Genomic DNA, 23,977 nt, shown 5'->3' with positions numbered 1-23,977 from the left:
TTTGGATGGTGTATGAGCATCACGTCTTGTCGGTGAAGCGGGATGATCAGTAGCCGTTTCTAACACGGTTGGTAGCCATTTCTAGGATCAGCTCCCACTCTGTTATGGTATTCTTGAAACGTAATTAAAGACTCACACCCCTGATATTTACCACTGTGGTAAATTCTCAGTCATGAGCAAGTCAGTGGACAAAGGTTCGAGGGGCCGAGCACACAAGTGAAAGTGGTGGTGTGGTCCCCATCCCCGGCCACGATTGCTTGCCCCCCACAGCCAACTAGTAGCCACTGCCTCTGCACTGAGACTCCAGATCAGCTGCAGTGGAAGTCGCCATTGTCAGATGAATTTTATCCCAAGTATGGCAGTTTTTCTCCAACTTTGGAAGTCACCTCCTTTATATCTCCACTATCCCTTAATGTCTCATGCAAACAGAGGTGATTTGCTTTTAGCTTATTTCTTTACACGTCTTTTAATAAGAGGCTTCCCAAGTTTTTAATAAAGTGATTGTGAGAGTGAAGGCCGGTAAAAACAGTGTTCGTAAAAATTATTATCAGAAACTATTTCATTTCTGCCAAAGCAAGCAAATTACAGAAAGTTTCTGCTTTCCTTGGAGTGTTTCTGTTTTTCATCAAAACCAGAAAATGAGACATTTTAATTTGCAAATTTGTTCAGGAGTTGAAGAATATTCATTCCAGTTTTCTTAGGTTCTTGCTGACTATTTGTGTTGCGGTTAATATTTTTTTTTCCCTTTATCTTTTTGGCTGAAGAAAAAATATTTCTATCGCAAGTCATCCCTTTCCCTCCCTACTTTCTCCCTGCAAGGTGGAAGGCGTTGCCGGGCTGTGATTCCACCGTAGCAGTACTGCCTACGTGAATAATTGTTAGGGCCACAAATGAGATTGTCCTATGCCTTGGATGAATTTCCAGCTACCATGAAGAGAGACGTGATCTCCAGCACTTTGAGAACTCAGGCTGATACTGGTTTCATTTCCGAGTGCCGTAAGAATGACGTCTGTTCTCTTTTGATGGACTGGTAGTTTTTTGTCAGATTCGTGAGTTTGTGGTTTTCTTTACACTGGTTGTATCATTAGTGTTGAAGGCATCGGTTCCCTGTTCCTGTATTCCTAATGAACCAACACTTTATATTACTGGGAGTTTTACAGTGTGTGGGGGGGGTACTGGAGTCAAAGGAGGGTTTGAAATGCCAAAATAGATGCTCTCCTTCCACCTCCTCCTTTCACAAAGATGCTGGTGAGGTGCTTGGAGAGTCCCAGACACAGATTGAACTCTTTTGAAATGCCACCATTTCTTTGGTGCTCGAGGGTCCAGAATTTCCTTCAAAAAGCTGGAAGATAAATTTTTCAGTGACCACAGGACTAAGCAATACATGACAATTATTCATATTGATGTTATGCCCATCTTCAGCGTCCATCAGAATAGTCCTGTGACCACTGCTTACATTGAGATTTTGTTTCTCATGTATGCTACGTCTTCTTAGTTCTCCTTGAGGGTTGTTTGTTCTTTCTCCTGTCTGGATTGCTCCATAATTACTCAAATTGCCCCTTGGCTTAGGGCTGGACACAAAGCAGCACCGAGATCAGTGCAAAGATCCTTCACTCTGTGGTGGTAGCACCAGGAGCACAGCTGAAAGTAAATGAAATATATTTTGCAGAAAACTGAAAACCAAGGTTCGGAGGAGCTCAGTGCTTTGAATAAAGCGGCAGGGAAAGTATCTGATGGGATAAAAACTGAACTCAGTTTTCCAGAGCTGTGGACTAGCATCTCGGGAGCTGCTCACATCTGCAGGAGATGCCAGGGCTGTATCTCTGGCTTGATCCAGCTTAAAGTGTTGCACGAATATGGCTCTGCCAGTGGAGTCCACATCTGGATACAGCTCCTCCCTGTCCATAGCAGTGCGGCCTCCACCCTCCCCAAGCTGTTTGTTAGGCCCTGGGGAGGATCCAGCTTTAGAAAAGTAGGGGTTTATCTCCTTTGTTGACTGCTCTATAAAAAACAATGTTGTTTCTCGTTCATTCACCTCGGTGTTTCCTGAGCGCAGCAAGGAAAAGCCTCATACGCATACTTACATGTGAACTTTGAAATAGCTTCAGAGACCTCCTTGAATTATTAATTATCGGGCTAGACATTTGGGGTTTTTTTGTTTTTTCTTTTCCTGGTATATCAAACTGCGAGGGTCCTGCTGCTCCTGCTGCACCTCCGTGAAGCTCAGCGGGGTCAAACCCCACGTCCCCATGAGCAGAGCGGGCACCCCCTGGCCAGGCTCCCCGGGCTGGGGTGCTGCTGGACTCGGCTCTGGTCCGGCGCCCAGCGAAGGCGGCACCGGGAGTCCCGCCGGCTCTCGCCCTCGCCTGCTCCAGGGGCCGCCGATTCCCCCGTCTCCGTTTCAAACCGTGGCCGGCTTTGTAGTCGCTCTCGCGAAAGCCTGGCTGGATCAGGGGACACCGGTGGGTTTGGCAGGTTTTCACACTCACTCTCTAAGCTTTAAATCAGCAAGGGAAATCCCAGCAGTTCTGCAAACACACATACGCTCTTTTTTTTTTCCCTTCCTTTCTTAATTTTTTTCCCTTCCTTGGTCTGCAAAAGCCTCCCAGCCTCCTTTTTTCATTTCCCTTTCTGCTTTCGCCTTTATCTCTCCCCACTGTTGTAGTTACATCCTCTGATGATAGCAGGAATGACCCCATGGGATGACCCCGGGAGATTATTACATTAGCTGTAAATTTTGAAGCCGGGCCAGCCAATACAGTAGGGATCGCAACTCCCATCCTTTAAGTGCAGGAGGATTAGCGCTCAGGAACATAAGTACGTTAAACCACTCTACGGACACCAGCGACCATTCCTTTCTCTGCGTATCTTTGTATTTCTGCCTTTAAGACCAGTTGGGGAATAGAGCTTTGCTATTTATGTTGAGGTGGTGAAGGGGAAGAAAAAGACAGCATTCATGACAGTTGGGGCAGAACTGCATTAAATAAAGCCTCCATCTTTCATTCTTAAGCTCAGCTCCAGGTCCTTGATGAAGACAGATTTTTCAATTAGACAGGCAATGTTTGTTCTAATATTTTATATATGAACCGCTCAGCTGACATCTTACCCAGATTTATGAAGGAAACCGAATACAAATGGGAGTTTTAATATAAATTTATTATTCAAATTTATCACATATTTCCGCAAATAAAAATTATGGTTGTCTCAAAGAACGCATTTTAAAAAAAAGAAAGGAAGAAGTTGATAAAGTTTCTTTCCACCCGGTGAATAACAATATTGTAAGTTAAGAAAGATCTGTCATAATATAAATTATAACACACATGGAATACATTTCCCATTGAAGACAATATTTCTTTCTTATACAAATGTTGCACTCCTTCATTGAACTGAAAGGAAGTTCAGGAAGGTTGGCAAAACAAAGTAGCCCATTTTTAACACTATACAGAACAAAGTGTATTCTGCTGCCAATTACCCTTAGCTGAAAATGACTGCAGCTTCTGGGAGACACAGCCAAGGGTCATGGGTGGTATAACTGCTCCCCGAAGAAAAAGAAATGTCAAGCGACATTCACACTTCAGCTATTTAAAGAAAAGGATGAAGAGAATTTAAGGGAATAAAAGGCCCAGCGACACCCGTTTTTAGCCATGGGGAAATTACTGCAATTAATGCTAGGTCATTTACAGCACACCTTTCCATAGCTTTGCAGTTGGCGTACCGAATCTAGGAAGAGATTAATACGGCAGGAGTTTTCATCTCCAGTCAGACTGAGAAGGAAATATAGGAAGACTTTTCTTCTTTTTTTTTTTTTAACAAAATGAAATGTTAACCTGAAAGATTTATATATTTTGGTTTCTATAAAGCAAAACATTTTAGCTTCCTTATTCAGTTGTGGCATTGCCATGGTTTAGCTGCATTTCCAGCCTCCTATATTTCATTTAAGATTTTCCTGTTTTCCAGCTTTTTTTGACTGGAAAACTCTACGAGATGTGAAAGGTGATCAAAACACGTCAAAATACTTCCAATGCCTCTGCAATTTCCAGTGGGGAAGAAAAAAAAAGAGGGGGCAGAGCATAAAAGATCCTCGTAATAATGTAAAAAACAGTTTTGCGTTCAGTGTTTCAAGAACTGAAAGAAAATGCAAAACCTCAAAGAATGTTTTTTGACAGCCAACACTTTTCATTGGATTTCTCTTTTTCATTGAATTCTGTCCTAACACACACACACATATACTTGTGCATTTACAAGTCGTTACATCTGAGGTACAGGAATTTCCATGAGGAATTTCAGCCGGCTCTACCCATACTGTGAAACATCGTGCGGTGCCCCAATAAACCAAACACCAGGCAGACACGTACAAAGACAAAAGGTCGTATATTAATGGGCGTTTATTTGTGTAAAAATCAATGGTAGAGGCTGGTGGGACACTCAAAGCACCGGGATGGCTCACCCTGCTTGATTTCAATAGGATAGAGCATCCCTGCGGGAGGGAGAGAATTTGCCTCACCTAAATTTATCCACCCACGGGGGCTGATCCTAGAGCCACGTGGGAAGTTGTCGCCCTGGCGCAGGGAAATGGGCATCAATTCATCTCGCCCTAAAATCAGTCCAATGAAGCAGCCCCTAAAAAAGCCTTCTCCTGGTGGCCGTGAGGGCAGGTTGGAAGGGGAAACCCAGGGGCGGAGTTCTGCGCTGGTGAGGTGCCTCCCACCTGCTTTTCCTATCCATAATTACCTGTATGAGCAGGCACTTAGATGAATTAACAGGCACAAAGTTTCTGTCCCAAAGAGTAGAGATTTTGGGTCATGGCGAGTGTTTTCTTTGTTGTGTGGGGCGCGTGCCCCTCGGTACCACCACAGGGGAAAGAGCCACGTGAGGTCCCTGAGCTGCAGGTTTGGGTATTCCCCGCTCAGTGCTGCTAAGCCTGAGAGCCACCTTTCCTGGCTGTGCGGAGGAGATGTTCAGAAGGCACTCAGGTCCAGATCCTTCAAGGGACTGAGTTGCTGAGCTTTTTGTGCCCAGCCCCGCTTCATTTCAGGATTTAAATCTCCTGATTCAGTCAGAGGAAGCACCCAAAGCTCTTGGACGACCTGGGAACTAACTCCTACTGAGAGCAACGAAAGCATTGTTTTGAGATGTTTTTGAAAAGCATATTTACCTTCATTTCACAACCGTAGTTGGTCAAACACCTCTAGAAACACCATCTGAAAATCTGGGCAGCGCAGTGCTGGGCGGTGCTTAAATACCCGTGAAGTCCCGGAGCGTGTGCTTAACTTTGAAGCACAAGACTATTCCTGGGGAGGTCTAGTGGCTTTAAATGAATGTCTACTGACCGTGCTACATTTTATCATGTATTTTTTTGTGCAGGAAGCCCTTCTAATGTCAGTTGCACCCGTAAATCAGAGGAGGCTATTGCTAAATCAATGCGCTGAGGTGCGAGGCGCAACGTGTGGCTGCAAAGCCAGACCTTCCGCCCTGCGATAACAACGTAGGAACAGCAGCGAGAGGATTATAGACCTCCGAGCTGTTTGCTTTCATGCCGTACGGCAAAGCAGGGAAATAGAACAAGAAAGAAAAAACAGGAAAGTGGACACATATATTGCAGAGTCGTTTAGATGTCTGGTTGTTTCTGCTTATGCCGTTGCATGGCCTCCAGGTTAAAGGCTTGGCTGCGAAAGCTGAGGGCCTCTGTTCAGCTCAGATGGAGGATTCAGAGAGCTCCCCATGAACCAAGGAGGAGAATACCCTGGGAAGAAGGAGGGCAAGGAAAGGTGGGGGGTTCTTTCTCCTCTTGAATCCTCTCCCCCACCCCGACGGAGACAGAGCGTGCCATGGAGCGCAGCGTCGTGGTGCCACACAGGGGTGAAGGAAAATGGTTTTGTAACGCAGCACCCAGGGTACCCAGCCAGCAGGTAAGATTTCTGCCTTCTCATTCCGACTCCCAAGATTATTTCGCTTGGGTTTTGTTTTGCTTTCTTTTATCCCAAGGTTGTTTATTGTAAAATACATAAACAGTCCTGGGAGAGCTCCCCACACGCAGCTGAGAGCTCTGACCACGGGATGGTTGTGCAAAAGGCAGGGCATTCCCACCCGTGTCTGTCTGCACTTGGGAAAAAACGAGCCGTAAACACTGACCCTCCCGAGAGGGCTCTGGGGCTGGCGTGGATGGAGGCACCTCCCTGGCTGCTCTGCCTCAGGCGCCTTCAGCACACCAGTGGGGTGGCAGTTCACACACAGCTCTGTGCCCAGGACTTTCCGTGGACCAATGCCACAAACTTGCTGAGGCTGGAAGGAGCTCTGGAGATCATCCTGTCCACCCCCCGACCCTGAGCAGGGACAGCTAGGGCTGGTTTCCCAGGGCCGTGTCCAGTCAGGATGGATGCATGGCCCCTCCGTGGATGGAGACTGCACAACCTCCCTGGGCAACCTGCTCCACTGTCTGGTCACCCTCCGTATTCCTCCCAGGTCACCTGTCACTTCTTGCGCCTCGTGTACGCTTCCTTCTTATGTCTCAGTTTTGTCAGGAGCTTCCTGTTCCGCCATGTGGGCTCCTGCTGCCTTTGCTTGCTTTTCTGCTTGGTGGGATGGACCGTTCTTGTGCGTGGAGAAGGTTGTCCTTGAAAATCAACCAGCTCTCCTGGACTCCTTTTCATTCCAGGTCCAGACGTGCTGTCCTGCTCCTCCCACACCCCACAGCAGCCACTTGTGTGCCCCCCAGCAGCAGATCTTGCCTTACCTTCAAGGGTTACCAGGAAACCATCACTGCTGAGAGAACAAAGCAATTACCTCTTTTGACTAACTTCAATCCAAAAGATATCAGGGCTGAGGTAATTTTTTAATCTCAGGAAGGATTTACTCCTGAAATACATGAAAATGAGGAACCCACCTATCTTTGGGCCAAGCAGCTTCGAGGCTGGTGCCTTTGCGCTTCGGTGGCAACTGCTTGTCACCCAAACCAACTTCATGTTTTCATGTCTTACGTTTGCCAGGCAGGACTGGTGAGGACCGGCTGAGGTCGCGCTGCAGGAGCTTCCCCGCACCCATCTCCCCGCCGGGCAGGGGTTGCTCGCTGCGCTGGTTTGGCTGCCAGCAAAGCCCCGGCTCTCGCAGCGCTGTATTTCGCTAATGCTGGACGAGTGGTCTCCAAAGCTGTCTGACGTTCTGTGTTTTGCCAGGCTGCTCATCTGCATGATTTCTTCAACGTCCATAAAATTCATTATCATTGTAGCTCTGGCTAATTAGCTCGTAAATGTTCCAGCGTAGTTAATAAATTATCCTAGCCTTAAAGGGCTTATCTGGTTGGTGTAATAAGTCGGTCTATACACTTTTTTTTTTTCTATTATAATAGTCAGAGTATTATTTATATGACTGGGACTGAACTATGCCTGAACTGTGAAAGAAGCACTACACTATAAATAAAGAGTATTTTACTGTCCAAATACTTTAAACTTAGTTCAGAGCATGCTAGCATCTGCCTAAACCATCTAATTTTGCTTACTCTCCGTTTCAAACAAGTAGAGGGTAGACTGACAAAGTGTGTCCAGAAACACTAATATATAGAGCGATCTACCGTACAGATATACAGCGTTCGAGGTCCTCAGGATATTTTATATTTCGGGAGGTCCGTGGGTGGACAGTAGCATGTTACAAGACTTCTGGAGCTAAGCAGGAGGTGCTGAGTTTTGTTGTGGAACTATACCACGTATGTTTTAACATATACATGTTTTGCCCTAATTTGGGGGGAAAAGAAGTTTTATTTTTAAAAATCTGAAGGAAAAAAGTCATCAACATTTTTAAAGCAGGTTGTTCTAAAGTTGATGCTTAGTAAGTGGTTAAAAATATCAACTTTGGTCATATATGGAATACAACAGCTTGCTTTTTTTTTTCTTACAAAATAAGCACTTCCAGCCAATTCTGTTAATGTTTTAGTGCGTTAATGAGGGGTCATTATAAAGAGGTTTGCATTTCTTTATTTGTGTGAAAGCAGCCTTTCAAAGGGAGTTTCTCTGAGACATCCAAGGCACGCTCCAAAGCCCCACTCCAGACGCGCGCCTGGGGAGGCAGAGGGTGAGGGAGGCAGGTCTCCTGCGGTGCCCTGGCTCCTTTGCTGCTCTCATTAGAAACACCTGCCCTCGCTGTGCAAAGAGCCACCCAGGCACCCACCCGCACACACACCACAGGTGCTAAAGGGGGCTTAAGAAAAAAGCCATAGCAACCAGCTGCATTGCTGTGCCCGCAGGACGAGGGCCTGGGGTTCAACCCAGCAGAAGCAATGCAGCTAGCTAGGAGGTTTGGTGCTTATTCAGCAGCTGATGTCAGAGTAGCTGAGAAACCACCAGCAAAGGCACGCGCATGATTAACTCCTACAGGTGGCACAGTTTAAGCCAATTTATTAGCCCATGACCAGGGGGAACCCTGGGAGTTTGTGCCACTGATAAGACCACCTGTAACAGCAGCCATTTCTTTTCTTTCTTTCTGCAGAGGGGCTGAAGACCTGTCCTGCCACCAAAGCTGAAGCGTGGAGCAGATGTTGATGGTCAAGGTACTGTGCTGCAGTAGGGGTGCCACACGTGAGGTGTGATAGTGACGCCTTGCCTACTGATGGAGGATAAAGGGCAGGAGGCGCAACCTCAGTAGGTGCAATCCTGTAATGTCTGTCTCTTAGAATAGGTAGTACTTTGGTGGCAAATTAATAGTGTAGAGAGATTTTTGGCTGACTGTGTTGACGTCTCCACCAAGAGCTTTGGCTCAGCAGCTGCAAGGAGCTCAGGGATGGTCTGGTGCATGCGGAGTCTGCTTTGGAGCATGGCCCATGGGGATTGACTGTAGGCTTTTAATTAGCATTGTGTAACTGAGAGGCATTTGGAGATAAATGAAGCGTTCCTGGATGTAACAGAATTTGACACCGCAAATGTATTATAATACTTGCCCAGTTCTGCGTCTTAAATATAGGAATATTGATCCATTTTGCCTCTCTGAGGAATATGCTCCACTCCACATGTGCAAATAATGCAGAGAGATTGATTTTATGTGGACGTAGGTCTAAGCTCTGAGTTATTTCCCTACCCAGCAAAAGCTTGTGTTCTGCGGTGAAGGTGATGTAACGAGACAATGTAACGAGGGCTGGAGTTTGCTCTCGCTTCCACCAACAATTCCTTCTTTGACTTCAGACAAGTTGTATTCTACCCTGTAGTTCATTTCTCTATTGATAAGATGGCAACAGTGATGCTTCCCCCTCCTGCTTGTCTGCTGTAGGTGGTGAGGTCTTAAGGTTAGTTGTTGGTGTTTGCTCCGCAGCACCGTGCTGCGTGTGCGCTGGGACAAGGCTGGGGGATTCGGGTGCCTGTGCACTGGACAACAATAACACCAGGTCTGTCTGCTGCCTGCTGGGAATTACTGCTGTCCTTTTAACTTCACTTTTAAAGGCTCAAAAAAAAAAAAAACCAAAACTAATTTGTAGGAATATTCATGTTGGGCTTTGTTTTGCTCTTTTTTAAAAATAAAAACCAAACAGTTTTGAAAACAGCTCAACCATTGCTTTCTCAAGTGCTTCCTCTCTTTCCTTCCCTCATCCTGACAAACTCACCCCAGGCTAAACAAGAGAGGAAAACATAAGACTGAAGGGGAATGTGTTTCACAAAGGAAAAGCAGAAGCATCATGGAAAGTTTTGGGGTTGTTTTTTGTTGGGTTTTTTTCTTCTAAACTGCTACTCCAAAACATGGGTATTTTGTTGTGTGCATTTGTAGTTTTGCAGCTACGAGCGCCATCTCTGCTCCCAGGGTGACTTGGAGGTGCACAAAGCTTGTGTCGTGATATGTCTGGGCCAAAAGCTGCCGGGGAGGCTGCATCCAGCCACGTTACCTGTCTGGTTACCGCTTAGCTGGGTACCTTTATCGTTGCATTGAGGCAGGATTGATGCGTGTAGTTTGAGACTCGTGTTGGTGGTTTTGTGGGGTTTTGGTGTTGCTTTGATGCAAGAAGCGAAGGGGGAAAAAACCTGACTAACACCGAGCACTGAGAAGGAGCCTGGCTTTGCTCAGGCTGGGGTGGAAGAAACTCTGATGTGTTTCTTGACATCGATATTCCTGAGCCTAAGGGTGCTGAGCTACCAGTGCCATACAACAAGCTTCCTTTTCTTAAATACTAACTGATTTTAGTTCCGAGGAGCGCAAGATTGTTCCTGAACAGTCAAATTATTTTAGCGCGCTGGAATGTGTTTTCTGGTCCTATATATTAACATTCCAGCATCTCCTGCCTTGCAAGATGAACTCTGATTCTGCATGTTCTTGCCTGTGTGTGTTGGACTGAGGTGTTTATATATTAAGCTGGTCTTAGTTGTTGATTATAAACACGCAGAACTTTTTTGACTTCAGGCCTCAACACTACAAAAGAAGTCAGGTTTGTAAAAAAAAAAAAAAAAAAAAAAAAAAAATCATTTGAGCAATGTAAATTCACCAAGGCAGCTTTTACAGGTGGGGCTTTTAATTATTTGTAAACAAAAACAAGCGCTGGATCTCTGTTGAAGTATGCATCAAGTCGCAAAGATTCGTCTGTGGTTGCGCAGTTGGTGATATTTAAATAGCTGTGATTTTTGGTAACTAGAAAGAATTTCTTTTCTCGAAGCAAACAAAGTCTGGATTCGTCAATGAAAGACCAGGTCGTGGCTCATTCAAGGTTTGCTGTTGTCTTGTCTAAGAAGTTGGTAGATGTTAATTTTTCATATTTAGGAACGAGGAAGGCTTACTGGGAGAGACGTTTAATGTTCTCCCTTCCTGTGATGCGAACAATGAGACTTCTGGTTTGCAATTTAGATGCTGGATTATGTCTGTTCTCTCGCAATTCTATTCGTGTTCGGGCTGCGCTAAACATCAGCCTTTTCACTTCAAACACTCGGATATGATCGTAATGACAGAAGTATTTATTCTGTACAGGACATGGTCAGCTTCTGAACTGGCTTGCCTGGGAGAAAAATTACACTTTGCAAACACCAGAGAAATTACACTCTAGGTTTACTTTTCTCCTGCATCTTATGAACAAAAACAAACTCTGTGTATTTTCCGTCTACGTGGCTATCCAGGGGAGCCGTTGGCAACTTTTCCCAGAGAACAAGTGTCACCTAAAACAGGTCCTGAGCAGATGTTTCCCAGCAGTGAATATGGCCGTGACTTATAAAATCTTACTTCACAGGAAGTATTTTAGTTTTAAATGAATGGCAAAGCAATACGTTAAAGCTATATGCACTGATTGCCACACTGAAATTGCTCTCATTCACCTCAGCAGGAGATGGATAGAGCCTGTGTTTTTTGTCAGAGGATTATGAACTGACTTTAGCACTTTCCCAATCTTTGGATTCATGCAAAGACAGTACCATGGGGTTGTTCTGTAGCAGTGTGGATAGATTAATTGCCTTGGTTTCATTTCCTTTTGTTATTCCCTTCAATATCTCTTTGTTCTGAGCATCTCTTCTGTCTATTCTTTTTAGATGCCATTGTGTTGTCAAAAGAGACTTTTCACAGGACAATGAGTCACCAAGCCCTTGCAGTGATTAAGTATTTTTATTTTCAAAAGCCTTCAGCAGTGGCCCCCCTGCCCCACCACCAAGCAGAGAAATCCAGTCCCTAATAAGACAGGAGTTGCTCTAAATTATCAGATTTCTCTCTTTCCGCTTCATTTTGGGTGACACATTTATGGAGAGTCCTCCAACCTGCTCACCTCCCCTCGGCTCACCAGCATGTTGCGAGCCTGCCAGGGAACGTATCGCCACTCCAGAGGGGTCACTGATCCCTGACAAGTGGCTCCAAACAGAGCCGGGAGGCTGGAATGGGATCCTGTACTGGGTTGCTGCCCTGACATCCAAAAAAGTAACGGGTGAAATCCCAGACCTGCCTGAAGTCAATGGGAATTTTGCCACTGACTCCAGCAGAGCCAGGATTTCACCCAATATATTTCCCAGCCTCCCGCCGCACAAGCACGCGAGGTCAGACTCTCATCGCGGTCACACCACGCCATGGTCTGGAAGCCATTTACTGAGTCTGGTGGAATTGCTCCTCCTTCTCGGTAATGAAATTCAGCGGGAAACCTTGCCTGCATTTTCATGGGTAGGAACCAGCTCTTGGCCGATCAGTGCGGCTCCCACTGCACGCACGGAGGGTGGATTTGGGAGGCCGGGGAGGTTTTTACTTCTTGCAGAACGCTCACCCCAGTGGGGATTTTTTTGGTGGTCTTATTTCTAACAACTTATTTTGGAGCTTTCTACGTGCAGAGAATAAGAATTTGGCCTTTATGACAAACCTGAACTCTTGCAGGCTATGTACATGTGTTACTGACCTTTTTTTTTTTTTTTTCTATAGATAGGCTTGATCCAAAAAACTTGGATTCTGGAATTTGTATGCAGCTGTAAGTGAAGGATCTGGCTTGGGAGGGGGTGTAGATCCTGCCTGCTCCATGAGCAGCCATTAGCTGACTCTTTCCTTGCCTCTCGGAGACGTTCGTGATGGCCCATTTGTCGGGTCATTGTCCAGGTCTCCCTGTTGATTTCTTTCATAATCTTGAAAATTCAATTTAAAAAATTGTTACTTTGACCAAGAAACTAGAATCAAACTAAACCAACAAAAACAGGAAAGTTCACTCTGAACTTCTGGGATGAGAGCCAGTTCTCAGCCACATGTTGTAACTCTATTATTTATGTCCTTATTTATTGACTACATTGGCACCTAGAGTTCCCCATCTCTGCCTGAGGCCCTGTTGCAGTACATGTGAGAGAAGCATAATGAGAGCGAGTTCCTTGCTGTGAAGACCATACAAGACGCAACAAACACACACAAAAAAAATCCAACTATAAATCCCATTTTATAGAGCGGGAACTTGAGGCTTCTCCTCTGCGAGGTTGAGAGCAGAAGAAACCCAGGGTGTCCTCCTGCATCCCAGGTATGGGCTTTAGAGACAGATACAGCTGCAATAATACTCTCCCTCCTCTCTTCTCTTTTCATGAATAAATCTCTCTTCAGTTTTTCCCCTGTATCCTGCTCTCCATTGTCGAAGCGGTGCCACCTCTGGCACCACGGCCAGGAGGATTAAGGGAAGGGCAATGTCCCATTCTGTGTTTCCCTTCAGTGGTTGAGGGGAAAATGTTAGTATTATATAAAAATAGTTTCTGGAGTTGAAACAAATTTATTTCAGTCAGACTTCAAACATCTTGAAGAAAAAAAAAATAGATGGACACCAGCTATTGTGGATTGCCGCCTGGAATCATATTTCCTATTGCTCAGGTACCTGTCATTTCTTTCTCCCCCTGAGGCTTTCAGTCTCTTTCAGCTCAAACTAGTAAGGTACGAACTTGGGTTTCCCCTAATAGCGAAACACAATACCAAATTGGGAAGCTTCTTGAAAGGCTCGTAAGGGAAGTGCACAAACATCTGGTTGACATTTAATCTAGAAATGTCAGGCCTCAGCATTTCCAACCCAGGCTGACAGCTCCTTGGGTTGAATACCAAAACATGCTTATTGAGAAAATATAGGGAAGAGGTAGATCAGAGGCTGAGTATTAAATTGGAAGAAGGGTTGGGTTTTTTTTTTAAAAAAAAAAAAGTGAGCGTAAGCTGTATCTGTAGAAAACCCTGTGCATTCTTGATTGTAATGAGCACACCATTAAAGGAAGGCAGTTTGCTGTGAAGCAAGCTGGGCTTAGGCTTTCTGCTAAATTGGGGTTGACCTCCAGTAATCCTTTTATCATTCGAATAAGTCGAGCCTTGCAGCAGCTGGCCAATCCAGATGCTACGCCGGAGTGGGCGGCAAAAGGTCCCCGAATCCTACCTGCTGCACTCGGGCACTAGGCATCGTGGCACGCTCGTGTCCCATGAGGGACTGTGCTTGTTCCCTGGACTGCACTTGAGCTTTCAGTTTAGCAAAGGATTTATTGAGAGAGATGCAGAGCCTGCGTTCCCCTGGCTCCCGGGACTGTCTAAACCCAGCCTGACGGGACTTTCCGTCTCCCTCAATGCCGATGCCTGGTGCTTCCTATCAGCTGGCTGTGGGTTTCTTGAGGTGCGTGGCCAATACGGGACGCTTTGCTCAGCGTTTTCGGTGGGACTGAAGAGATTTAGTTGCCCAAGTCCTGAAATCCCAGTTAAATCAATGAAAATTAAATATATGCCTAGAAAACGCACTGCTCACTTGCTCTTGAGACCTGGCATGGGTTGAGGATGTCAGGCTTCAGGTCTGATTAAAAAGTTCAGCAAGAGTTTCTCAGCCTTAGAAAAGGATAGAAGTTTTCTCAAAAAAGTAAAATAAAAATAAGAAACAACCCTTTCCTAGGAAAACACTGTTTTTAGCAGAGGAGATTTTTTTTGAAAAGGACAATTATTTTTTTTTACATTATCAACTCTTTTGAGCGCATTCTTCTAGTTTTCATTTTCTTTATACCCCTCAGTGTCTTTAATTCCTTCCAATCTACTTCATCTTCAGGAAAAAATGAGCAGATGCTCACATGTTTTTCCAGATGAGGTTCCACCATCTGCCTATGACATAACCAGGTTTGTGTTACTTTACTCTCTGACCTCACGTTCTCTTGGCTTTTTTCGTCCCTGCTGCCACAGAGCAGAGATGCTTCTCGTGCTGCAGGCAGGGATGCCTCGGTGTCCTGATCTGATTGTGATTCTTCACTGCGTAAGTCAAGTCAGTCCTCACAGTGTGCTGTGTCTAGCAACAACCAGCAACAGATCTTCTCTTCCGCTGCCCATTCACCTTCCTTTAGAAAGTCTTTCTACTTAATGGTGTGCCCTGGTCCCGGGTGAACTGAATAATTGCACGTGTAGTTTTCTTCTGCCCATGTCAATGGTGCAGGTCTCAAACAACACCCCAGGGCATAATGTTGTGTTGCCTATATCCAGCCATGGTAAAAACAGCAGACAGGCTGATTTTTGGAAGTAAAGATACAGGACCTGATCTGGTTTTTATTGGAGTTGGTGATCAAGTTCCCACTTCAACAAAACTCATGACTTGCCTTTGGCTCACAGCATTCGCACCAGTGAATACACCGGGTTAAAACAAAGGTCATTAGAAAATGTACCCAAAAGGCCAAGACCTGCTTAAGTACATGTTAAGGGATGTAATGTTTGAGGGAAGTGTAGTTAAACTGAGCAAATATGACAGGAGACCCTGTCGTCGTAGCTCTTAAAGGATGCCTTGGACTTCCTGAGCCTTTGTTTATTGTCGGCCGATCAATAAATGGGGTTGGTTTTGCTCTAGCAGAAATGGTGGGGTGGAGAGAGGGATGGAGGGGGAATAGAAACAGTTCGTTTCAGGAAACAGTTTCGTGTAAGCTCAGCTTGTAAGAATCACAAATTGAAAAGTTCACATGACTGGAAGGCAAAATCTTCTGGCTGTGTGCCAACTAGGGAAATGAACAGTGTTTGCTGGAGGAGCTTAACCCCATTTGGGGACGGGAGGAGTGGCTGTTGAGGAGATAAGCGTGTACTCTCTGCACCCCTCTGAGCGTGTTTCTACCTTTCTGAACCCACATTGCTGCCTCTCCTCCTCTCCCGAGGAGGCTGGGTCTGTCTGATGATCCCAAAGGGCAGTGTTCTCGTTGTTATTTGAGGCCACGTAGAGGCCCTTCATAGAGAGGGTTGCTCACGCACAAGCCATCGACATCTTATTTGGTTTCTTGAGCGTGACCCTTTCCAGGCAGTACAGAAAACCATGGGCTATGCAGTGCTGGGAGCGGTGGGATGGTCCCCGCTGTCTGCTGGTGCCATCAGGGCCCCACGGTGCTCCTGCGCGCCTGACCCAAGGCTGAGCAAGACATCAGGGCGGCCTGAGGTCTGCACAAAGACGGACCTTTCCCTTATCGCGATCATCGCCTGTTGCACAATGCGTTCTGTTCTTGCTTCAGCGAGGAGAAGAAAAGGCTGAAAGGGCTGGAGAACCGAGGGGCCGTTCCCTCTCCTCGTCCCCTGGAGGGTGTATCGTTTAATTAGATACAAAGGCTGTTAAAATCAAAAGATCAAATTGGAAAGCTGCTTGATGTATAATAGCCTCCAGCAAAGAGTGGGGAAAGAAATTCTGCAAAACATTCAGTTTTAGTTCATATCTTTCAATCTTTGGTCAGACCAAAAAGAAAGGAACAAACTGGAACTAACTTTCCATGTAAAATTCAGTTTGTTTAAAATTTTCACTTTTGGGTTTTGTTTTCATTAGACTCCCAAATTATTGGTTTTAGTCAAACCTCCAAAACTAAAAGGAATTAAAAGCTGATTATGGAACACAAAAGAAAATATTTTGTTGTTGTGGGTTTTTCTTTGTATTGTCAATAACTCATTAAAAAGAATTCCCAAAAGAGATGTATTTTTTATATACATAAAGAAAAGGAGACAGATATATCTCCTTTTAACTTCCCCACAAAACAATTGTAACTTTCCAACCAGTGATACTCCAGATATTGGGCTGGAAGCATTTTTTGCTGTTTTGCCCTGAATTTCATGTATATGGTAATACAGGACTCAGTCTGACAAGTCCAACCTGTAAAAGTCATATAGACCCAGGTTTAAGTTTGTTTTCAGAATTTGAATGGTTTTTTGGTGGGGAGCTGGGTTGACCCCCAGCTCCAAGCGTTGTCTGCCATATGGAAGGATTTGCAGATGCGTGTTGGGGAATGTAGGGCTGAACTGTGGCTCCAAATCGAGGAGTGCTGCTGCCTGCTGAGCACGTTTGGAAATCCAGGGGCTTACTTGAGTAAGGTATCTATTTTCTAGATCAAAAGGGCGCATAATTTGGCACCCAGCTCTGGTGGAAAGTGATGGACAACTGGTTTCCTACCTACCCTTTGTGACACTGAAAATATCTTCCCGAACGACTGAATTCAAGAGTTTAATGTTAAACATACGGGTGTGTTATGGTTGTGGCCCAGATCACTTGTAGAAAGAAACCGAAGGGTGGGTGTCCTGGGTCAGTGCCAAAAGGCAGAGCTAGACAAGATGTCAAGATGTCGCAAGAAGTTTGTGTGTCAGCACTTGGTATATCCACAGCGCGCGGAGCCTCTGGACACGTACTTGTCCCACGCAAATCTGCTCCTCTTGCCCCACGTATCTCCGTGACCTGTCAGTTACCACTGAAAATGGGAAATGCAACTTCTTTAAGACCTGGAAACCCCATCTTTGCACTCCTGTGTATGTCCAGCTTTGCCATATGCTAAGTGTAATATGTTATCAGGGACTTATTTCTCTTATTTTCTGTCCTATTGCTTTCTCAGTCCCTTTTGTGGACTCCATAGCTGAAGTTTGTGAGTATGTGCCTTGGCTGAAAAGCTGCTGCTGTGGAGCAATGATACGTGATGGTAACCTGTGGGGCAGGAGGAAGGTGTCCTCCAGGAGCCTGCTGCCTTGAGCATGCAGCACTTCATCAAATTGTTTGCTTAAATGACTTTTAGAACTATAAAGTGAATATTGTTAATGCTACTGCATGAATGTGCCCAAGTGTTTTTGCCATCCTGAAATCAGTGCGGAGCTGGAGAGGCACTACTGCTTGTCGTGCTGGCTTGGGGCTTAAATAATCAGAGGTGGTTTGCAGCAGACCGAGCAAAAAGGTAGAAGAATGGAGAATCAGACCTCTGTGGCGAAGCTGTTTGAGCTAGGCTAGGACTCCATGTGGCGCTTAGGCCCATTCTCCTAAATGCACAGATAGCCTTGCTTTGTGGAAGGGCCTCTCTACGTGTTTTCACACGTGCGTGTCAAATTTCCGCCCCTTTCGCAAGGATGAGGCTTGCGCTGTTGGACAACACGCACACGCGCAAAATCACCGCGGGCTGCGCAAAACCCATCGGGGGACGCGGTTTGTGTCTGGTGGAACGTATTTAATCATTTTCCCAAAGATATCCCCCTGATGTGAATGGTAACAGGATGTTTATAACAGAGATAAGGCCGGGATGAAATCCGACCCCTCTCTGGGAGCTAATAAAAGCAAAGATTTGGAATTAAGTATCACTTTCTCTGGGCTGCACACGAATGAGGAAATGGGGTCAGAAGGGCAAGCTGCAACATTGTAGGCACTTTATCTAAAACATAAACATTACTAGAGTGCATTCTGACCAAATTAACTCTCTCAGATCTGCCATGTTAGCATTCCTGTAGTACTTAAGCCTGCCAGCTTTACTGCTTCTCTGACTGAGGGTTGAACTCCAAGTTGGGGTTGACACTTGCAAACAGGGCTCTAAGTGGGGAGGGTCTGCTGAACCCTTCTGCAATTAAACATCTCCCAAAGAAATGCCAATGTCACTGCGAAAAAGAAAAAGGGGGGGAGAGGGAGGTGGAGTGAGAGAAATACGATCCAGTCCTCTCGGCGCACAAACCCCTGAAAAGTAGATTTTTTCCTTGCTCAAGCCGTAAGGACAGGAGTATTTGCTCTGCTACTGTTCACTGCAAAGCACTCGGATCGGAGAGGCTGGGCTTGAAATCCCAGCCCTCCTTCAAGTCTAAAGTGAGCCTTTTGATATCAGATTGGGTGGTTTAGCCCGGTTTGATGTCAAAACCTTCCCAAAATCAGGACTTTGGGGTGGGAACAGTTTGTCGAGGCTGTCAGGCAGCTCTGCGAAGTCAAAATAGTTGATTTTTTTTTTTTTTAAAAGCCGTCACACGATTCCTGTAATAGCTGCTCGCAGGTGCTCAAACCAAAAGCAAGATCTCATTGTGCCAGGCAGTGTCCAGATGCCTCATCACAAAACACAAAAAGTTTGAGAAGCACATGCTATCTCTGTACATGCCACAAGGGATCGGTGGAGCCGATGCTATCTCCACTGTGAAAATAGAGGAGCAAAGGCCTGCAAAGAGAAGGAGGAATGTAATATTAAAATGAGCACCTCCCAAAGATCAGACAAGCGCTTGGGAGCTAAATTACTTCCTTGCTGTGGGGAGGGAGCAGAGGAGAGCAGAATGTGCTCCGCACCTTTCTGTGGAGCAGATGGCTCCCCCCAAGAGTCATGGACCTTGGCCAGGAGGGATGGGGAGGGGTCAGCTCCAGGGCTCCTTCCAGGCCTGGCTGCAGCTGGTCGAGTTTGGAGGCTCTGTTCCAATTGAAATGCTGCCCTGGTGGGTTGTGGGTTTGTTTTGGTTTCTGTTTTTTTAAGTTTTCATTCTGATTCAAGATTTTAAAAAGGAGAATTTCAAAATGTGCTGGGCAAGATATTTTCTGCACCTTTTACAAAAATCAAGCCATGCCAGCTGTTTGGAGAGAAGGAACTGCTTAGGTTTGGGGCTTTTTTTTGAAGGAACAGATTCTCAAGCTGTCCTAAAATCCCTCCGTGGTATTGACCACTTTGCTACCTCCAATTTTGCAAAACCCTGAGGTTGTCTCAAGTCTTCCTGGGATCCCTGGTAGTGTCACAGCAGGGAGGTTGGTAGGGCTGGGACTGATACCTCCAGGACAGCATGTGTGTGGCGAGGATGCCCTGGAGGTGTAAGACTGAGGAGACTTCATGTCCTTTTAGTTCCCTTTGTAGGCGGATGAAAAACACGGCCAATTCCCTCAGTCCAGCAGGATTGTCTAAAGTGGCTATGCCCAGAACCTGTCCTGGGTGTCAGAAGAAGGATACTGGCTTGAAACTTTTTCTGTAAAACGTCTTTGTTTCGATAGAATGAAATTTTGTGATGATAAAAGTATTTCAATTATTACTATTCTTTATTTTCCGATCACCTCAATTCTTGCAGAACTGAGAGCTGCAATGATCCAGAGTTGAGTTGCCCAGAGTCCCACAGGCAACTGGAGGAGAGGAAACCCAGACTCAAAGTCCTATACCCTGCTTTTTAGACACCAAAATTACCTTTTCTCTAGTTCCTTCCTGAGAAACCCCTTGAGTTTGTAAACTGCCTGGTTGGGGTTTTTTTAACACAGTCACTTGAATTCTTATCATAATTCCTTATCTATGGCAAAGAGCAGTGTAAATACCTAGAGTAAAATCTCAGCTCTTCCGGGAACAGTTAGTCAGTCCATTTTAGTTTGTGGTTTATGTTGTATCATAGCTATCCGAGGAGGCTTTACACAGCAGTGGGTCAAAACGAACTATCCCTGTGTCAACTGATGTCCATCAAAGTCCTCCAGAGGACTTTGCTGCTGGAGCGTCCCCCAGTAAGGCACAGACGTGCCATTGCAAGTTGTGGTGGCAGGAACTGAGGCAGCAATCACCTTGAAATCTTAACTCTGCGAGGCTGGGAATTAGAGGGGAGTGTTGTCTTCAGCATGAGCTGCCAAGGGATCATGCTGCCAACTTATTCCTTTCCTCATTTTGTTTCCCAGTGGACCAGCTTTCAGCTGTATCCCAGCCCTTCAGAAAGAGGAGGAGACCAAAGGCTGTGACTTGCTAGAAATCGTAAGTGTGTGCGGGGGGGGGAAAGAGCTGGGAGTAGTTCTTTGGGTACCATGAAGCCACATTGCTGTCTGGAGATGGTGTCAAGCACCTCGTGGAGTAGGACCAACGTAAAACCCTCCATTTCCTTCTGTTGTTCTCTCTGGTTGGGCATCAGACACTCTGAAGCCAAGTCAGATAGGTCAGTTCACACTGGCCTTTTATTTTTTTTCAAGAGCACAAGGAGTTCCTGAGGTTTAAAATCATGCAGTGAAACTAGAAAGCTTCTTGGGCTTGTCGTGAGCTGCGCAACAAAGCTGTTAGTATTCAGGAGGAATCACAAACAGTGTGTTAATCCCCAGCACTCGCAGGGATCTCGTTAGGTGAGATCTGCTCCCCTTCCAACACGTTCCTTTCAGTTTTCTTTTCAAACCACAATCAAAACTCTCCTGTATTTTGTTTGAGATTTAAAACAGCCAGTGGTTCATTGATTTCACATAAAGGGCTTCTGTGCAGGGGATTGTACATCCGTTCAACTACTTGGGGCCGGTCACCCCTTCCTGAGCTAAAGCCCCCGGGAGGAGGCTACGGGGTTTCCACTACAGCCATCCCACAAAGGGAACGAAGCAGTGCTGGTGCTCCCAACTGTGCCGGGGCTTTGGGGTCTCGCTGGGGAGCTGAGTGCGGCTGCTCGAACGGGGAGAGCCACCTGGGCTGGGGCAAAAGCCTCTATCACTTTAGCTCTGTGGCTGGGGCAGGGACCTGGACTCCTAGCCACGGAGAGGCCATCTCCTGTCAGTGGTTCCTCAGGCCGTGGCGTGTTTAGTGTGTCCAGGGCTGAATATGTGGTGGTCAAGGTGACTTTGGGCAACGCAGTCTTGTGTAACATCAGTCATCTTCGTTAAAGTATCTAATATTTTACAATCTCTTGTCGAGGAAGGATTAAAAAAAAAATCCGTTATAACTTCCCAGCTTGCCTGGAAGCTGTGTGCAGGGCGAAGTCCCTGTGCCCGTGTCTCTCTGTTCCCTGTCTTCGCTTTCCCCTGTCTTCACCTTCCCCATTTGGACCCACGTGGCTTTGAGGCAGCACAGCGTAGTCATGCTGGGCTGGGGTCAGAAACATCCTTCCCTCTCCACCGCCTCAGAGGAGCTGTCAAAAAGTTGGTTTGGAGCTTGGCAGCGCTTTGGGTAGGAAGCCAAGCTCTGCTTCTGAAATAATCAGTAGAGTATCCTGATAAATAGGTTGTTCTGATGGTGCTTCTATATTTGGGTTTCTGTGCCTCATAGTTGCACAGAAAGGTTTGAAAACGTGCACTGTAGGGACCAGGAAAACATAAATCCATCTTATTTAAAAATTGCAACCGGTAAGCCAATCTCATCCTTCAGTGGCTAAGCAAGGACTTTCGAATGCATTGTTCTGGCAAAAATGAATACCTCGTTATAGCTTCAGTAGATAAGTTTATATCAGTTTACCCCAAATGACTAAGTTCCCACACGGGTCTGCAAAAACCACTTTGATATAAAAAAATAATTAAATAATAGTTAAACCCACCGTGCAATCAACATAGTTTTATCTCAGTGGGCTGTTTTCCACCTTAACCACCTTTTTGCAACAGCAGTGGGGTATTTCAGTTCGAGTATGACTTGTAGATATTTTTCTCTCCCGTTGAACTGCGTTCATAAAAAGTTAGTTTATGTGGGTGGAAATTGTGCATGGAACCCTCTAATTCTAAACAGCGTTGGAAATGACTACATATTTATTAATGTAAAACCATAATAGATACCATGGGTTTCGTGGAAATTATCAAAACTCAGCTGGTTTTACAGTATGAAATCAGCTGAGACATCAGGCCAAGGTCACACTCTGCCAAAACAGTTAAAAACTGAGGTGGAAGGAGCATAAAGTAAAGGTAACCAGGGGCATGGCAACCGGGACCCACTTTGTTGTCACTTCTACAAGAATTACGCAGTAACTTGTGCCGAGTGTAGTTATACTTGACCTAGACTCTGTTTTATCCCAATCCCTTTTGGGCATTTTCTCTGCAATAATTAACTGAGTCCTCATTAGGCAAGAGAATCAGGTTTGGCTATGTGCTAATTTCTGCACAGAAGCTGTTTAGTTGGACAACGCTCTCCTTAGACATGGTGTGCGCCCATGGCATCGTACTCCTACTTGGCAACGCTGGCGGGCGGTAGCAAGAGTGTCCACCCAGCAGTCAGATGACTTTCACCCATATTTATTTAGCTTCTGAAGAGCCTGAGAGCACCTCAATGGTTGTGGAAACCCCTCGGGGGATTTCCTGGTTTGGTTTATTGGGCTGAAGATGCACAGGTTTCCCAGGCTGGAATGGGACTGCATTGGTGCAACTCTAAGGAGAGCTTGACCGTATGCTCATTGGAGATCATGATACTATTTTTCACATTCATTCCCTTGTAGCTCTTTCCCTGAACTATTTCCAATTATTTTGACTGGGAAAAAGTCATTAGCGTGTGTATATATATATATACACTGTACAGTTTGGGGTCCGTTGCTTTTCTTCTCTTTGCCTAAATGCATATTGAGCCAAACCCCTGACGTGTGCTCCTACTGACTGTGCTATAAACGTTTCCCTAAAACTCTCCAAGGTGCCCTTTCTGTATGGACTTCAGAGCAGGTAAACTTCCCAGAAAATACTGTAGTCGATGAGGTTTTACATCACAGGGTTCCTCTCCCACTCCTTTCCTGTGCTTTTTTTTGGGTTTGCCTTTTGAAGCAGAAACCGTATTCATTTTCAAAGTAGATGTGTGCAGTCAGCAATGATGAAAATGAAGGTAACTTTCAAAAATCCTGCCAGAAGGGATTTCTCCACTTTAATTTCTGCTTACATTATTAAGACAAGTAAATTATCTTTTCATGGAATGTTTCCTTTCTTTCTGGAAACACTACTGATAAATGATGTAATATTTGAGGCCCTTCTGCACAGCTGTTGGAAGCCCAAAATTTCTTTTCCCTGCACCACAAGAGATACAGATGCCAAGTAAAACCTTAACCTGACTTTTATGATTAAAAGTGATGGTATCGCAGAGGGAAATAAGGAATCTACAAATATTATTCTGAAAGTAATGGATTGATTGAGCTCTTATATTATTTTTTTTTCCTTGGTATTTTTAGGAGCTTGCCGTTGTTGTTACAGGGATTAGGAAAAAGCCAAGCAGAGTTCTGAAATAGTAGCTGAGAGGGGCTTTCTGTAGCTGCAACCCGAAATACTATTTTAAAGCCACCTTGACAGGAACAAGCTATAGCTGCCGTGTCAAAGCTGGAAGCTACTATTTTTATCACTGAATTTTTAACCTGTTCTTAGGAAGGGATTTCTTTCTATGCTGCTTTGAGATTGCCACTTTCAAAACTTCAGGGATATTTTTTGATATAATTCAGGAAGACAGAGTAGCCCAGGCAGAAGAATCTCGTAGACTGACAGGATGGTATAGTGCCTTTTTGGGAGAAGGGATCCCTTTCTTCTTTTTTTTCCTCCCCTAGGCTGTCCACTGAAACTTGAATAGCGGAGGCCACTTTTGCTCTGTATCTTAAATAATTTAGGTCAGTTGTTGACATTTTAGCACAAGTAGCTTATCTTAGGGGTAAGAGCTGCTTAACCCATTGCAAGGAG

At 45.4% G+C, this 23,977-nt stretch overlaps 1 protein-coding gene across 2 annotated transcripts in view; it reads left to right on the top strand.

The window, feature by feature from the left end:
• The window catches only part of HAO1 (hydroxyacid oxidase 1), a 365,752-nt gene that overhangs the window by 282,950 nt on the left and 58,825 nt on the right, over nucleotides 1–23,977 (top strand). For both annotated transcript variants that reach the window (XR_008465485.1, XR_008465484.1), the window contains one exon: nucleotides 20,282–20,354. The gene's annotated coding sequence lies outside the window, so the exon portion shown is untranslated. The remainder of the gene's footprint in view (nucleotides 1–20,281; nucleotides 20,355–23,977) is intronic.

Source organism: Rissa tridactyla, chromosome 3 (assembly GCF_028500815.1).
Source record: "Rissa tridactyla isolate bRisTri1 chromosome 3, bRisTri1.patW.cur.20221130, whole genome shotgun sequence".
In the NCBI taxonomy this organism is placed as follows: domain Eukaryota; kingdom Metazoa; phylum Chordata; class Aves; order Charadriiformes; family Laridae; genus Rissa; species Rissa tridactyla.
Note: the sequence above shows the minus strand (reverse complement) of the source record. Positions and strands in the feature narration are given on the sequence as shown.